A 16,426-nucleotide genomic window follows, 5' to 3' on the forward strand; every position below is an offset into this window, starting at 1 on the left:
ATATATATGTGTGTGTATGTATATGCTTATGTTTATGCAATTGTGTAATTGCACAAAGAAAGTAGAGAAGAAACGTGATGGTGAGGGAGAGGGTGAGGGACACTAACACATCTCTTTTTACTTTGAAATCTTATATGTTGTCTATATCTCACTCTCATCACATATTTATAGGTACAAAACAAATGATGAGTCACTTAATCAAAAGAGATAAACATGACAAGTGTTAAAACATGTGACATGTTTAGTGATGAATAATCAATTCTTTATAACAAAATTCACTCATGATCTTGGATTAAAAGTGCATATCTATTTTCTTAAATATGACGTTTTATAATGTCACATATTGCTAATGCCATGATGTTTCTTATTAAAGGCTTTATATATTTTTAATTATAAAGAAGGCTTCATTGGATTTGTGATATATGTCGTGATAATTTATGGTGATATATCTTTTCTTTTTATATACCAATGTATGGCAGCGGAAAGACTAGGAATAGCGAAGACAATACCAGCATACTTAAATCCAAAGCTGAAAAGTGAAGATATTCTTTAAGGGTATAAAGTTTGCTTCATGGTTCTGGTTATGATCCGTTAAGAGCTAACTAGTGGTCCTTTTAATATAGTTAAATTTTTCTCTAATAATTTGTGTAACTGTTTAAAAGTTTTAGTTTTTTCATTCATTTTTTTGAGATTTATCAGATCAACAAATATATTTTAAAGAATGTAAAAAAAAAAAAAAGTAATAGTTGGCGAAGAGAAAGCCAATGATTTAAAATAGTATTTACCTTGTGGTAGCCAGCAGTAGTGATATTGCTCGTAGCCTCATACATATACGGCACGCTCCCTCAAATTTAACAGAACCTGATATGCTAATTATTTGGCTGGTTTATCATCTAAATTTGTCAGGGTAAGTATAATATTTGATTAAGTCAGTTTCATTTTATATTTACATAATGCTTTTTTTTTATTCTCGATCGGTTTGACATTACAAAAATAAGTTAACTTATATTAATCATTAGTAGCAAACACTTCACTAGAATCAGTTTGAGATTCATATTTATTGTTTGTATCGTATAGGAAATATACGGACATGGAGCAGTACCAGTCGGATGTGTACCCACTACAAGAAAACAGCCAGTTTTCACGGGAGAGAATTGTCGGTAAATCCTCGGAAACAGTCTTTTCTGACGAATTTCCGAGAAAAAACAGTCTTTGGAAACCGCTTGTCGGAAATTAGAAATCGTCTGAAATTCGTCTGAAATTTCCAACAAATTTCCAAGGGATTTCTAAGGACGCCTAGTTACCGAGGAGTTTTCAAAGGGACGTCTTTTCCAACAGAATTCCAAGGAACGACCTTTTTGACGTATTTCCAAGAGTCCAAATTTGCGACGGAATTCCAAGGATAAAAGATTTTCGAGAGAATTCCAAGGGATTCAAATTTCCAAGAGATTTCCAAGAGAAACGTTTTTCGAGGAATTTCCGAGGGATCTTGATTCCGAGGATTTTTTGACGATAACGGAGTTTCCGAGGACTTTTCGAGAGATCTCATATTTATATACGAAATTATAAATAGAAATATAAAATCACAAATAAATTTAGAAATTCTTTAATAATAAATAAAATAACAATATATCAATAAGCTGAAAATAAATATATACATCTCCTAATACAAAATATATACATCCCAATACATAATTATCCAACTAAATAACAATATTCATAAAATGAAAATAGTTTAGAAAAAAACAAATTAGCTAGGATTAGGAGGAGTGAATTGTCCAGGAAATTGGGTGCAAATGAAACTTTGAAGTTGTCAGAGTGTTGTTTGGGTCTGGATAAATTGTTCCTTAATTTTGAGGTTTTCTTGCTTCAGTTCCTCGACCTTTGCGTCTTTTTCTTTTACAATTTGGTTAAGATCTTGAACTTGTTGAACAATTTCATTGTCCCGAGGAAAAACCAAAGAGACATTCTCATCTCGTGACACAAGATTTCCTAAACCGGGTCTCTGACCCTTGGTTAAAGGAATTTCTTAAGTAAAAAAAAAAATTAATTAATGATTGGAAATAAATAAAAAGACAAAACAATATATTCAAATATACCTCAAGACACATTTGGTTGATTTCCAGACGAGGTATATCAATTGTGGATGATGAGCCATCTTCAGAGAGTGTAAGCCGTTCCATCTTCCGGAGCTTAATCTTCTCAATCCGTTCTGCGACAACCATATTTTGAATTTGTCCAGTTTCCTTGCTTGTGTGGGTGGCTTCCATAACATCTAACCAATCAGGTGCAACTCCTCCGGCTTCTATTGTCTACATTTAAAGAAAACATAACATATTAAATCTAAACAATTTTTAAATTTTTAATAGTGATTATATTATTATTAAAAATAATAGTGATTATATTATTTATATAATATTGTCTACATCGTCTATGACAATCAAACCAACTCGTTTTACGTCCATGTTTCAGCTGAAATGCATCGGTGTTATCTTGACAATATGGACAAGCTAACCGTCCATGCGTTGTCCATCCAGTGAACATTTCAGAGGCTGAAAAATCGCTTATAGTCCACATAAGCATCGCCCGCATGATGAAATTTTGGTTCATTGAAACATCGAATGCTTCTACACCATGTTCGCATAGCATTTGTAACTCATATATCAATGGCTGCAAAAACACATCAAGTGCTTTCTTCGGATGATCTGGACCAGGAACAAGAATGGTGAGAAAAATAAACTCCCGTTTCATACACAAATATGGCAGCAAATTATAAGGTATCACGATAACTGGCCACAATGAATATTGCCTCCCATGTTTCCGAAAAGGATTAAAACCATATGTAGACAAACCAAGATAAACATTCCTTGGCTCATACGCAAAGTCAGGATAGACTGACTGAAAATGTTTCCATGCTTTGGCATCCGATGGGTGCGCAATTACAGTGTCTGATGTATGTTCTGCATGCCATCTCATTGATCCTGCTGTACGCTCTGACTGATAAAATCTTTTCAACCTCTCTGGCAATGGTAAATACCACATTCTTATATATTGGGTGGGAACTCTTCCACTTGTGTCCTAATACCGAGGTTTACGACAAAAACGACATGAAGTGCGGCCTTTGTCTTCTCTCCAATAAATCATACAATTATCACAGCACACATCTATCACCTGATATGGCAAACCAAGTCGAGCTACGAGTTTCTGCACCTCATAGTATGAAGCTGGTGAAAGATTATTCTCTTGCAAAATTTCTTTCACAAAATCAGTAATTGCATCCACACAACCCTCTGACAAATTCCAATCCGTCTTTATGCCCATCAACCTAGTTGTAGCTGATAATGGTGAATGACCCTTCTTACAACCATCATACAATGACATATTTGCTGCATCAAACATATCAAAGAATCTCCGGGCTTCTAAATTCGGTTGTTCTACTCTATCTTCATCCTGAATGAATAAGGGCGCATTTTCCCTAAATGCATCATTCACCATCTGAAATGTACCTACGTCTACTTCTATCGATGGTTCTTTTACACTATCCGGAGTATAATGTTGACTAGTACTACCATAATCTACCATTGATTCACTTTTTCCATGCAAAAACCATATCTTATAACCTGGCATAAATCCATCCCTAAACAAATGCTTCTTTACTAATGATACCTCCAGATTTTTATAATTCCGACATTTTGGACAAGGACAAGACATAGTACATGTTTCTCGCGTTATGGTCTGGTTTGACGCGAATAACATGAATTGTTTAAGACTTTCCTTGAACTCTTCTGTAAGTTTGCCTGTCTCTTCACTGTATCTGGGTTTATCCATCCATGAACAAAAATAACCATAAGGATCTGAAGAAGACATTATTGTTGGTATTGTGTATATTTTCGTTTACCAAACAAGTGAATCATAACTTGAATATTTATACACAAATTTTCCAAGAGATTTGCGAGAGATTTCCAACGGATTTCCGAGGGATTTTTAAATTGCAACGGTCACATTCAACAGATATAATCGCAATGGCTATATCGCAAAGGATATAATCGCAACGGATATAATGGCAAAGTTCTCAGTAATCCGTTGGAAAGCTCTTAGAATAAGCCAATGGTCTTCTGTCCCCCGGAAAGCCGTCGGAAGTTTTGATAATTTTTCGAGGATATTCCGACGACATGGTTTTTGTCAGAAATTTCTAAGAAATTACCGACGGATTAACAAAATTTCCGAGGGTTTTCTGAGAGACATATTTTCCTCAGAATTTTCTCAGAAATTTGTCGGAAACCTCTTGGAAACCTGTCAGAAATGTCCTACGGATTGTTTCCATCAGAAAATCCGTCTAAAATCGACTGTGTTTTCTTGTAGTGACCCACAACCAGAAAAAAAATCATGGGAGATTGAGGAGAAAATGCTCAAACAAACTAAACGAAGTTGCTCTCCACTTTAACAAAAAGTTTTCTCCGAGGTTGGATGTTTTAGGAAAAGAATTACCAAATAGCAAATTTGTGTTTATTGACTTATATGACACTCTTAATTACATGATAGAAAACCCTAAAAACTATGGTAAGTACACATCCTTTTTCTCACAAGTTGTAATTATCTTTGTTATGTTGCTTATAGAATATTTAGAATTTTATCTTATTATATAAAGTTTAATGTCAAAGTTACTCATTAACAAGATCGTGACACGTGTCAATTGTATCATTCAGATGTTGACGCATGTCAATTGTAAATTTATTAAAATTTAAAAAAATAAAATTGTAAATATTCAAAACCTGCCATAAAGAGGTTTTATATAAAAGTATACTAGAGAAAAAAAAAAACCCTAATTTTATTTAAAATCTTTTAAAGAAAAAAAACCTTTGTAAACTTCCAAATGTAAAACAAAACTATTAACAGTTTTAAAAATATTAAAAGGCAATTATAAAACAGCTTTAAATTTTTAAAAAGATCATTATAAGGAAATTATATATATAAATATATATCATAAAATTCGAAAGTATAATATAGTTTATTTATTTTTATTTTAAGTTGCTAAATATAGAAAAATGATTATAATATAGAAAAATTCGAAAGTATAATATAGAAAAATGATTACTCTTTATATAAGATAAAAAATGATTGTGAAAATATACATTTAATTACTGTTTCTAAGAAAAAGATGGTTGAAGTAAAAAAAAAAATATAGATCATCTCATATTTTTTGTCACCAATCAAATAATTTATTCAAAAAGACTGCTATTGTAATATATAAGATAGAAGTATGTAATATTAACGTATGCGTTTTTTAACTATAAAAATGTTAAAGTGAAGAGACATATAAGAGGATATTTAAGGTGTTCATAAAGATAATTTGTTGGTAGTAGTAAAGACTAAAGAGTATATTTTAACAGTAAAATATATTTGTGTGTACAAATACATTTTTAGTGGTTATGTATATAGTAGATTTGTAAATGGGATATACATAAGTATATTACAGAAAACAAAAAATAACTATTTTCTATAACTAGAAGTTAATCTCTTTACATTTATACATTGTTTTTATTTATGAAAAGAATTAAATATATATTCTTTGTTAAATTTAATTTTATTTTAATAACTTTGAACTCATCTACAACTATTTTCTTTAACTAAAAGTGTATCAATTTACTTTTTTCAACCAAATAATAAATTAAAAAGAAATTCCTCGATTAGTTGTCCAAGCTGGAGGGGTTTACAAAATAAACTTCAGAGATAAGAGAACGCGAAGCACAGGCAAGACAATCTGCCTTCGTATTTGACGCATGGGAGATCCAAGAGATATAAAATAGTGGGAAGGACTCCAGAAAGTTAAACTCATCGAGCATGTTGGAGAAGGACGGTCAATCTTTAGGGACTGCACAATAGTGAGTAACTCAGCACAATCAGTCTCAAAATGTTGACAAGCGATCCCTGCAGCACGTATCCGCTCATGACTGACAACAACGCTTCTAACTCCGAATGTAGGGGGAGGGGCTCCGTCTTAGACACTTGCCCCCAACAACAAGGTTCGCTCCTCACCAACGCAACACCACAAGCCCAATCCTGAATGCACATTGGTTGCTTTCCAAGAACCATTAATCTGACAACCAGGTGAAGAAACTTGGGCACCTCTTCCCAGGCTAACTTATCGCCTAAAGCCTAAGCAGTTATATCATTCGCCTCGATCTCTAAATCTTGAATTTTTATTTATTTATAACCTTCCAGATTGCCTATAAATTCTATGTTAATTGAAGAAGTTGATCAGAATCACCCTGTTGAAAGGCACTCCTCTAGAAAATAAATCCAAATTCGAGTACACTGGCTCATATGGAAAACCCTCGGACAGGACCAGAGTCGGAGATAAATTCCAAACTTCACACGAGCGAGGGCATTCAAAGAAAACATGATTAATAGTCTCAACCGCATAGTCGCACTATTTACACCAAATATCACATTGGACAACTCCGTGTATCAATTTATTAAAAATATCTAATATATTAAAGGAGAAGCCGAGAGAGCTCACAGCCAATCTCACAAAAATTGACCTCCTTTGCCCTTAATGAAAATTGTCCTTTAAAAATTTTCGAACAAGCTTTTCTCACCTATTTAGGTTTCTGAAACGCACCACATTCATCCTCAGACTTAAGATTACTAATTTGCCATTAATGAGATTTAAAACTGGACCTTTTTACCCTAAGTTTTTAAATAAAAATAAATAAATAAATGAAAATTAATAAAAACAAAAACGAAAATTGATTTACAAAATTGGGAATCTAATATATTTCTATGCAATATCTCTCTTTAGAAAAATGGAAGATAAATATTAGAATATAATACGAATATTCGTTTAAAGAAAATTTCTGTTTTTTGAAATATTAAAATGATAAAGATAATTATGACGGTTCTCCTTCTAAGCTATATATATATATAGAGGCTCAGCCAAAACAATAGAAGTTGGATTCATTAAGCTAAACATATAATTTTGAGTGTATATATATATGTTTTTTTATATTGTTCTGTTTCTAATGAATAAATTTTTTTTTGATTTTTTGTTTATGTTGATGTACTATCGATATGCTTTTGGTGTTTGCATAAATTAAATTTTATGTTGCTCTAATTTTTTATTATTATGTTGAAATATATCGAAAAATTTACTGATTTTGTGTTGTTACCTGTGACGAATCCTGGATGCTTTTTTTGTAGATCAAAAACAAGATTGGACAAACGAGTCGATGAGGCAAGCAAAAAAATCAAATCGCTGAACTACAAATCTTTTATCATTCCAAAACAAGAAAAAACCCTAATCTATTATCATGTTCTCAAAATTATATAGATTTTTTTCTTTCTCAAAATGATTTTTATTATAATTTTGGTCCTTTATTTGATTGCACCGGATTTTGATTTTTAGTTTCTTATGTAGTGGTTGTTTGTTTATATCACAAAATTATTGTTGTTGCTTTTTCTTTCTATTAAGGTGCTAATGATTTTGTGATTTAGTTTTCAATAATCTTTGATTCGATTATAGAAGTTTACCTTGGGATTTTGGAACTACAAATCATGGTTGTTCTTAATGTGTTTGAGAAGATGTCTACATACAAAGAGAAGAAAATATCGGAACTCGATGATGGAGAGATAAAACTAAATTAAAAAGGTATCGGTTTAATTTTTTTGTTCCTTCTCTTTTTTTCCCTTTTTATTTTTTGGAATTTTATTTGGATTCAAAATTCGCAAGTACTATAGTATTTGAGGTGCATGGTTGATACGACTATATTTTTGATATTGAATTGATATTTGAATCTTTCAGACGAAAAATCCTAATTTTTAATTTTTTTTTTTTATCAGTTAGCTTTCTCTCTTTAATTAGGTTTTTCTGAACCCTAACAATCCATCTTCGAGCCAATTTGTGACTCACATGTGATGGTAAAAAGTACGCTATTTAACAGTTATCTATTACGCTTGCAACTCTTTTTTCAATTCTCTAACCAACCCTCTCCATCAATCGACTTTTAATAAAGATGCTTACGTCGTGACTCCGCCTTCGATCTCTAGACTTCACCAACCCCCTCCATCGTTCCTTAGCCTCTCTCAAGGTCAATTCTTCAAGTCTCTTATCCTAATTCAGTTGCACATTCTCTCAAATAATAATCTCTCAGTGGTGTCCCTTTTTCCTCAGCCGCACACAGATGACCTCCACATAGAGGTGGCCTCAAATCTCCGCCTGTTACTTTGTTGACTAATATAGTCCTTGCTTCCTGGCTGCCTGTTCAGAGCCCCATCTACTCAAGGCCAAGGAATAGCTGAAAGAGTTTTTAATTGCAACCAAGAAACAAACTTCAGAACCGAAGGGAAATTCGCTTTTATTTTCTTCTTCTTCTTCTCGGGAGAGCCGAAAACGCAAGACATCTCAAGTCGGCCATCAAGGAAGATAAAGAACATTGGACATCCTCTTTGAAAACTGCAGATGGTGATGGACTATGTTGAAGTAGTTCAACGCTTTCTCCATCTCGCCTCCTTCTACTCAAGCTTCCCTTAGTCTTTTTCCTTTCTTATGACTAATACATCCCAAACTGTTCATGTGCTTCATAAGTCGCCATCTTTGTCATTTTAGCTCGATTTATTGCTGGGATGTGCAATTATAAGGATCCAAATCGTGCTCGATTTATTAAGATTCAAAATTTTCATAGATATTAATGGTGTTTAATTAGGATCCAATCCCGTCTCATTAATATTATTGACCCTGTACAAAACTATAAATAATTTAATTTCACAAGTATATAAAAAACATTATTTTTAAAAGTATCTTAAGTTATGTACAAATTTATCAAAAACAAAGTAGCTAGACATTATGCCTTTGCACCCTAAGCATGTGCTTAGAGCCGACACATGTATGTTTGGAATAATCACGTCACTGAAGCATGCAAATTTGGATCTTACAAGAAAGATATATATCTAAAATAAGTATTAAAATATATCTGAACTTAACAAAATTATTTTCATAAATCTTTAATAATATTCCGTATACATCTAGAGGAAATGAAAAATTTGATAAGGATGAAGATAAATATATATTAAAAAAAATAGAAGGTTAAATGGATAATGATGAAAATAAGTGTTGTTACGTTATTAACTTCATCTGTTTTACAAAGAGTGTCATTCTAGGCTGACTTTTTTGTTTCAAAATAACTGTCATTTTAGATTTTCAATGTAATATTAAGCATAAATTTCCAACTTTAACCTTATATTCATTGAAGAATATCAAAAGTTAATGTCAATTTTAAGGGTGTAAATGATATTTTAATATGTTTTCTTAATTTGTGTTCAAAGTGTCAAAATGACACTTATTATGAAATGGAGGGAGTATAAGTTATTAGTATTCATATCCGTCAACTACTAAAGATGTGTTGCGAAAGTGGTTCGTTTAGCTAAACATATTGTTTTGAGAGTATAATTTTTTAGTACTATTTTGGTTCTATTGAATCAAATTTATCATGAAGACAAGGCTAATTAGTATTCATATCCGTCAACTATTTTGCTAAGGAATATAGATCCTAAGGGAAGTTTGTGTAACGGTACGAGGCTAATTATTACTCAGTTGCCAATCATGTAATCAAAACAAGAATCGTGACAGGAAAAAATGTTGGCGATAGAGTAAATATCTCTAGGATGTATGTTAGTCCACCTGATGCAAAATTCCCCTTTTGTATGAGGCGACGACAGTCTCCTGTTATTGTGGCGTTTGCAATTACTATAAACAAGAGTCAAAGTCAGACGCTAGAACATGTTGGTTTGTTTCTACCAAAGCCGGTTTTCACACATGGACAACTTTATGTTGCCTTCTCTCGAGTCACAACTAGAAAAGACTTGAAGGTGTTAATTACAGATAAAGATGGGAAATGCCAAAATAAAATACTTAATGTTGTTTTCAAAGAGGTATTTGAAACTGTATAAATATGGTTTGTAATTGGATAATTGTTTTCGATATTTAGATTTGAACTATATTTTCTTACTTAAAATAAAGTAATTTTTGATATCTTTAACATTACCTCTATTTTATTGTCAGATATAGATTTTCACATTGGAGAAAATTATTTTCTAATTTAGACTTATTCTATATTAATTATAAATAATAGATAAATACATTGTAGATGGTCTAAGTACATATTATTAAAAAATTTCACATGCTTATATTTTATTTAGTTACAATAATGTTATTTGAAAACATATAATTGTTAGCTGTATCAAAAAGTGTATATATTAATTATAAACTCTTAGATACATTTTAATTATAATTTTACATCATATCTATTGACTTCAAACTTTATCTTTAATCTGTAATTATATATATAATAATAAATATTAAAATATTTAATATTCAAACAATATGTGAGACACTAAAACGATTAAGACGCAACGTTTAATCGTAACTGTTTGTATTCTTACAAATCGAGAATCCCCTTTCCGTTTTTGAGAACAGAGAAGAATCAAGAAAAACCCTAATTTTAGAAAATCATGAGATTTGATAAAATTGCTGATCTTCTTCCCGGAAGAACTAATTGGCGTATCCACGCCAAGGTCTTATAATTTTATTTATATGTAACTTAATACATAAATTTTTTTGTTTCAGTTGAATTCATGGATGATCATTGATCATAATTATGGATAGACAAAATTGAATATAATAAAATTCAGGTATTAATTTTTGCTAACCCGAATTTTTAATTTTTAAAAATAATATTGATGCTAATTTTTTTTTTGTAATGATTATAGTTGTAGAAAAACTATAGTGGATTCTATTCATAAAAAAATTTATGGTAATGTTCTAAAATCTTGGATTTCTTTCTTTTTGCAAATAGATTTAAATTGTAATTCTATTTTCTTGTACAATAATATAATGTTTGTGCCTTTTTCCAAAATTTAATGTTTGTGCATAATAAATATTTTTATTTTAAATTAACAGAAAGAAGGTGAATTCATGGATGATCATAATTGTGCATCTACAGAATTGAATTTAACAAAAATTCAAGAAAAAATACCATATGGTCCACTAAGAAGTGGTTAGCCTAATCTCTTAACTTAATTATTCTATTAATTTACTTATATTTTTATTTAATTAATTTATCTTTGAATTTTTTTATTTACAGGGTTGAATTCAGTTTCCATTGATAGCGCCAAGGATTTGGTTATAGTAAAGGGGATCATTGACGTGAAACAGCTCACTCCTTATCTTAACGAGAAGCTTAAATGCACCGTCGAAGTTGTTCCAGCGAAAAAGGACGACAGAGCACCACCCGCGGCGGCTCCAGCCAGCGGAGAGAAGAAAGACAAAAGTACAGGTGAGAAAGAAATTAAAGATGTCGGAGAAAAGAAAGTCGACGGTGGCGGTGAAAAGAAGAAAGAAGTTGCGGTCGGAGGAGACGGTGGTGCTATGGTGGATATGAAGAAATCGGAGTATAACGGTTACGGTTATCCTCCACAGCCGATGTATTACTACCCACCAGGAGGACAAGTATACGGTCAACAACAACAACATTACATGCAAGGCCAATCGTCTCAATCCTATGTACGTACAAGAACCATATACGAACCAAGGATACGTACACGTATCGTATGGGAATCAAGGTTACGGTCAAGGGTATGGTCAAGAAGCACCACCACCACCGTATATGAAACACCAAGGTCACGCAGATCCTTATGGTCACATGCGGGCGCCTGAGTTGTTTAGTCATGAGAATCCAAATGGGTGTTATGTTATGTGAGTAAAAAAAACAGTGGGAAGGACAATGTAAATAAAATAACTAAAAAATATAGGGAAAAATGGTAGATATGACAAAATTGTAAACTACGAAGAAACACGGAAGCTTCCGAGTCCGGTAATCTAAACCGGTTGGATTGGCCGGTTAGAACCGGTTTTTGGGAGGCGTGGATTGGTTGGTTGGTTGGTTTATTTCTTCTATATATATAGGCATAATTTTGTATCGTAAGATTGATAATATCTTCTCTGGATTATTAACTTTTTGTGCAATGTAATCTTCAAGTGATCATAATAAAATATAAATTCTGTAATACTGATTATAGAAAATATATTCATAAGAATATGCTTATTACTTTTAAAAGTAACATATATTGCACAATTATTGTTTTTTTGGTTAAAATAATATAATCTTTGTGTCTAATATATTATTTACCCCTCTTGAATAATTTTGTCCCATCGGTACGTTTATGTTTTTGCTTTTATGAGCTTTTCATCGTCTTTTTCAGTCTTCTTTGATTGGTTTTCTGCTGATTTGTGTGGATCTGTTTGATTTTTGTTTACAGATTATTAACGATCGTGAGACTGGAAGGTCAAGGGGATTCGGATTCGTCACCTTCAAGGACGAGAAATCCATGAGAGATGCTATTGAAGAGATGATCGGGAAAGAGCTTGATTTGTGAATGAGGCTCAGTCCAGAGGAAGCGGCAGCGGTGGAGGAGGCCGTGGTGGCGGCAGTGGTGGTTACCGTAGCGGTGGCGGTTATGAGAGACGTAGCGGTGGTTAAAAGAGACGTAGCGGTGGTTACAGATCTGGTGGAGGCGGCGGTGGCCGAGGTGGATACGGTGGTTGCCGTGAAAGCGGTAGTGGTTACAAAGGAGGTGATGGTGGCTACGGAGGAAGCGGTGACGGTGGCAAGGGCTGGTAATTGAAGATAGTGTGGTTTGTTGCTGCTCTGTATTTGGTTTAGATTTGGTTTGTTGGTTGATAATTGAGTTTCAGAGTCGCAACATTTAAGTCATGATGTTTTGGTTTGTGACGTTTCATCCAAGAGTCACAAGTTTTAAGAGACATAAATTATTATGATGTAGTGTCTGATTGTTCTCTATATAAAACAGTTTTGTTGTTAATGTATGTGACAAGTTTTAGTTGATCGAAGTTTATATTTGTTTTTATCTTATAAAAGAGACAAAAGTCTCTTACTCTGTTTTGTTATTCTCTTCTCTCAAAATTATAACATGTTATCAAAGCTTATGTTGGTCTTGGAGCCTGTCCAAGCAAAACAAAAATAAGAAAAATTCTGCTGCAAAAAGAAGAGAATGATGGTGACAACAAACCAAGGGTGAGAAGAAGAAGAAAAGAAGATCGAAATAGGAAAATATGGTGGTGACAAGAGAGAGTACTATCAACCTTCACAAACGTTCACAAACAACACCATTATTTTCACAACTAGTACGTGAAGCTCCAAAGGAATGAAGAAGATAGAAAATCTTCTCAAAAAGGCAATGGAGACCATATATGTGGAGAGGAAATTGTGAATGGAGAGTTCTGAAACTTGTTCAACAATGTCTTGGTATATCACAAGGATGCACAGAAGAAATCACTCGATGAAGTTGAGAATCAGAAGATTTATTCAATGGAACCAGACGGAGAAGCCACTGTTTGAAGAAACAGAGTATGACGAATTAGCAAAAAGTGGTGTTGAGTTTGAATGAAAGACGTCAACATGGAGAAGCTGCCTGTTGGATGAACAGAGCAAGACCACTCAGCAAAGGAGACGTGATGGTGTTCAAAGAGTGATACCAAACAATAAAGGAGGATGCTTACCTCATAGAAAAAATGGAGCAAAAGAGGATGCTTACCTCAGAAAAAAAAATGGAGCACTTTATGATGATCAAAAGGAGACACCAAACACTAAAGGAGGATGCTTACCTCAGAGAAAAATGGAGAATTTTATGGTGATCAATGGAAGACACCAAGCACAAGCACAAAATGAAGATAATTACCTCAGAGAAAAATGGAGCATAAACCGGTTGATAAAATAACCGAAGAAGACATGAAAACATTTCACGCACGAGACGTCACAGAGACGTGAATGTGATGGTGATCAAAGAAAGTCATCAAGCAAGAAAGGAGCTGCTTACGTAAGAGAGAAAAGGGAGTAGCAGCCAGTTGCAAAAGGCAATAAGAAAAGAGTTCACTTAGAGAAAAAGGAGTGGAAGAAGGTTGCAAGATCAGCCGATGAAGATCACGGAAAACACGTGACGAAACTCACATGGTGAAAGTTTGAATGATACTTGGAGAAGGTTTGCAGGTAACAAAAAAAAAGTGAAAAAAAAACAAGGGTTCCATCGTCTATTTGAACGGAAACAGAAGAAGGCTTCTTAGCAAAAAAGGTGTGATGTTTTTGAGAAAGAAAGTCACACGGTGCAACAGCCTGTTTGAAAGAAAAAGAGTCAGCTCTAACCAGAAGGAGAAGAAATGTCATTAATTACCTGGAAACAGAGAAGTTCATTAAGCACAACAGGGTTTAAAGAACGTTAAAGCAAGATTGGAAAGATGATTTTGTCTCTTCCTTCTTCGAGTTAACCCTAGGTGAAAAGTAGATCGACTTCTTTACACACTGAATTGGGAAATCGAAAAGTTTAACTTTTTACGATGGAATCGATGTTATGGTTATAAGTTAATGGGCCTGATTTATTTTTTGTTTAATCTCTAGGCCCATTAAACGGTCCAATAACATCTACCCGTAAACTCAACCGGGTCAGGTACTCGGATTCTGGTCAGTAAGTCCGATCGGGTTTTAATACGGGTCCGATGAGTCAACGATGAGTTAACACCGACGCAAATTGTCCGGTTAGTCGAGATTTGATGTGTATGGTGTTCCGCACATAACGTCATATACTTCAGACTTGTGGCCATGTAATATTACATATAGGTTATGTAGCTGGATGTCCTTTACCGTAGTTCGTATGTGTGGCCATGCATTCCGTGATACTTGAGGTAGCTGACTATCTTTTTCCTACTGTATAATGTTAAATTATGATAAAGAAAAACATATCAAGTTAAATTATGTTCATTTCTTCAAGCTTTTTTCCAGCAATTTAAATTATACTATATGTTTCTTCAATTCCCCATTTATTTCATTCAATTAAAAATATGTGACTGGTAAAAGAAAAAAAATAAAAGAATACTTACCCACGATATCAGATGTAACTCTTCACAAGGAAAGTTACATTTTAACGCTGTCCGGAGATTGTTATTGTTTCCACTACCCACTATTGAGCTCCAAATGTTTTGACACCAGAAATAATAATATTCAGCGGTAGTTTTATTGTACTACTAGATTCGGACCTGCATATACGTGCAATGTTAATTTCAAAACTAAGTTTGCAATATATTAAGTATATATGAAGTTACATTTGTAATCCTATTTTTAGGGATGTTATTAAAACTCATAATCAAAATTTATGCCAATTTAGTATTCGATTTGATTTTAATCAGTTTAGACACAAAATATAGTTAAACTTGTTATTTGGTTTTGACGCACCGTACATTTAGCGCAAACACACATTTTCTCAAGCTTATATATTGTTATGTTTGTTGTTTTTGTTTTCAATTTTTTTTTGTGTAGACTATATAGTCAAACGGATCAACCGATTCATCCCACGTCCATCTGGACTTGTCTGCAACTCTGTAATAGGCATGTGATTCTTGGATAAGGAAATTAGTTTAAATATTGCTTCAAAAACTGCACTATTATTATGTAGAATTTGTTAGGAACATTTTATTTAATACTAGATGAATACCCGCGCTATTTGCGGGCTTATAGTTTATCGATTTTTAATATTTCACATACGGTTTCTCATTTTATAATTAAAATATTAGATACATGCATGAACAACTTTTTTTTGAGAGATTTAAACATTCTATGATTCTTGTCTAAAACTTCTAAAAAATATATTTCATATTAAAGCTTGATCCAAGGATGCATATTTTGTAACAAAGAGTTTTTTGGTTGAATATATTTTGCATTCATTCAAAAAAACTAAGTATTTAGATATATTCATACTTAAGCTTCTTAATTATATACTATGAAACATTAACATTTTCTTTTATCAAGAATTGCAGTTTGGCTAACTCTTTAATAGATATAATTAAGATAAAGACATTCATTTTATGTTAGCTTTTCTATTTCTTGAATATAACTCTAAGAATTTTTTTAATAGGAATTTCATTTAATTTTCTTTTTGACAACTTCTAAATATTAGAATATGAAAACCCCTCTTTCTCTTTGTCTCTGTATTTTTCTAACTAACATTCTACAGTTTAATTCAATTAACTTCTATTTGATATTAAACAAAACCCCAATCTTTATCATATATAAAATTTTGTATCTTTTGGGACAAAATTTCATGAAGTTTTCTACAATATTAAGAAATATCTCGATCATAACTGCAACTCTTCAAACTATTGACAAAACTGTACCGCCTAAACCATATGTCGATACATTCATGGTTTATGCCAAAAGGAAGAAGTGACTCTTTGATTCAGTCTTCATGCCCTCTTATTTTTTGGTGATGCATCTACTTTCTTGAAACATGTTCTAAGCCTCTCTAATTTTCTTATGTGAATATTGAAATTGTTTTTATGATATATATATATATATATATATATATA

At 32.6% G+C, this 16,426-nt stretch overlaps 1 long non-coding RNA gene and 1 pseudogene across 1 annotated transcript; both read left to right on the forward strand.

Annotated features, from left to right (window-relative positions):
• The first annotated feature begins 4,060 nt into the window (after positions 1-4,060).
• Positions 4,061-11,755, forward strand: LOC104773202 (annotated as a pseudogene).
• Positions 11,756-11,977: 222 nt separating this feature from the next.
• LOC104773195 lies at positions 11,978-12,919 on the forward strand. Its single transcript, XR_765045.2, has 2 exons — positions 11,978-12,208; positions 12,313-12,919. It is a non-coding gene; the product is annotated as an uncharacterized LOC104773195 (long non-coding RNA).
• Positions 12,920-16,426: the final 3,507 nt, after the last annotated feature.

The sequence above is a fragment of the Camelina sativa genome, unplaced genomic scaffold (genome assembly GCF_000633955.1).
Source record: "Camelina sativa cultivar DH55 unplaced genomic scaffold, Cs unpScaffold00486, whole genome shotgun sequence".
Classification (NCBI taxonomy): domain Eukaryota; kingdom Viridiplantae; phylum Streptophyta; class Magnoliopsida; order Brassicales; family Brassicaceae; genus Camelina; species Camelina sativa.